Below are 1,893 nucleotides of genomic sequence, written 5' to 3'. Positions count from 1 at the left end.
AAGTGAAAGTGGGGAGTGAAAAAGTTGGCTTAAAGCTCAACATTCAGAAAATGAAGATCATGGCATCTGGTCCCGTCACTTCATGGGAAATAGATGGGGAAACAGTGGAAACAGTGTCAGACTTTATTTTTCTGGGCTCCAAAATCATTGCAGATGCTGACTGCAGCGATGAAATTAAGACACTTACTCCTTGGAAGGAAAGTTATGACCAACCTAGATAGCATATTCAAAAGCAGAGACATTACTTTGCCAACAAAGTTTCATCTAGTCAAGGCTATGGTTTTTCCTGTGGTCATGTAGGGATGTGAGAGTTGGACTGTGAAGTAGGCTGGGTGCTGAAGAATTGATGCTTTTGAACTGTGGTGTTGGAGAAGCCTCTTGAGAGTCCCTTGGACTGCAAGGAAATCCAACCAGTCCATTATGAAGGAGATCAGCCCTGGGATTTCTTTGGAAGGAATGATGCTAAAGCTGAAACTCCAGTACTTTGGTGACCTCATGCGAAGAGTTGACTCATTGGAAAAGACTCTGATGCTGGGAGGGATTGGGGGCAGGAGGAGAAGGGGACGACAGAGCATGAGATGGCTGGATGGCATCACTGACTTGATGGACGTGAGTCTGAGTGAACTCCGGGAGTTGGTGATGGACAAGGAGGCCTGGCATGCTGCAATTCATGGGGTCGCAAAGAATTGGACACGAATGAGCAACTGAACTGTATTTGTACCTTTAAGAACCCAATCTTCAGTACCCATTTTTATTTAGAGCGAGATTACTGGCTTGACTGCTCTTTCCCTCTTTGGACTCTCCTTTTTCTCCACCAGGTCGCGTCTGTCTTCTCCTTACCTCCTCTCTTCTCTACCCAACTCTGTGAATCTCTGTGTGTTCCAGATGGTGGAGAACACTTAGGGAACTGATTACTGGCTGGATCTGTCTCTCTCCTTTTGATTCCCCACTTTTGTCTTCCTGGTCACCTCTGTCTCCTTCCTCCCTCTTCTCTTCTCTGTATAACTCCATGAAGATCTCTGAGTGGTCCAGTTGTGGAGTGCACATAAGGAAGTGATTACTGGCTAGCTTGCTCTCTCCTCTATTGATTCCACCTCCTCTCATTCGGGTCACCTCTAACTCCCTCTTCCCTCTTCTCTTCTCCATGTAGCTCTGTGAACCTCTCTGGGTGTCCCTCAGTGTGGAGAAACTTTTCATCTTTAACCTAGGTGTTTTAACAACGGTGCCAAATAGAAGGAGAAGTCTTGAGACTACTGTAAAAATAAGACTGAAACCAGAAGCAGGAGGCTTAAGTCCAAACCCTGAGAACACCAGAGAACTCCTGACTCCAGGGAACACTAATTGACAGGAGATCATCAAATACCTCCATACCTACACTGAAACCAAGTACCACCCAAAGGCCTACAAGTTCCAGAGCAAGACATACCATGCAAGTTTTCAAGCAACACGGGAACACAGCCCTGAGCTCCAATATACAGGCTGCCCAAAGTTACTACAAAACCAATGACATCTCATAACTCATTAGTGGACACTTCATTGCACTCCAGAGAGAAGAAATCCAGCTCCACCCACCAGAACACTGACACAAGCTTCCCTAATCAAGAAACCTGACAAGCCACCTGTACAACCCCACCCACAGCAAGGAAACTCCACAATAAAGAGAATTCTACAAACTGCCAGAATACAGAAAGGACACCCCAAACTCAGCAATATAAACAAGATGAAGAGACAGAGGAATACCCAGCAGGTAAAGGAACAGGATAAATGCCCACCAAGCCAAACAAAAGAGGAAGAGATAGGGAATCTACCTGATAAAGAATTCTGAATAATGATAGTGAAAATGATCAAAAATCTTGAAATCAAAATGGAATCACAGATAAATAGCCTGGAGAC

This window comes from Bison bison, unplaced genomic scaffold (genome assembly GCF_000754665.1).
Source record: "Bison bison bison isolate TAMUID 2011002044 unplaced genomic scaffold, Bison_UMD1.0 scf7180017864115, whole genome shotgun sequence".
Lineage (NCBI taxonomy): Eukaryota > Metazoa > Chordata > Mammalia > Artiodactyla > Bovidae > Bison > Bison bison.
Note: the sequence above shows the minus strand (reverse complement) of the source record.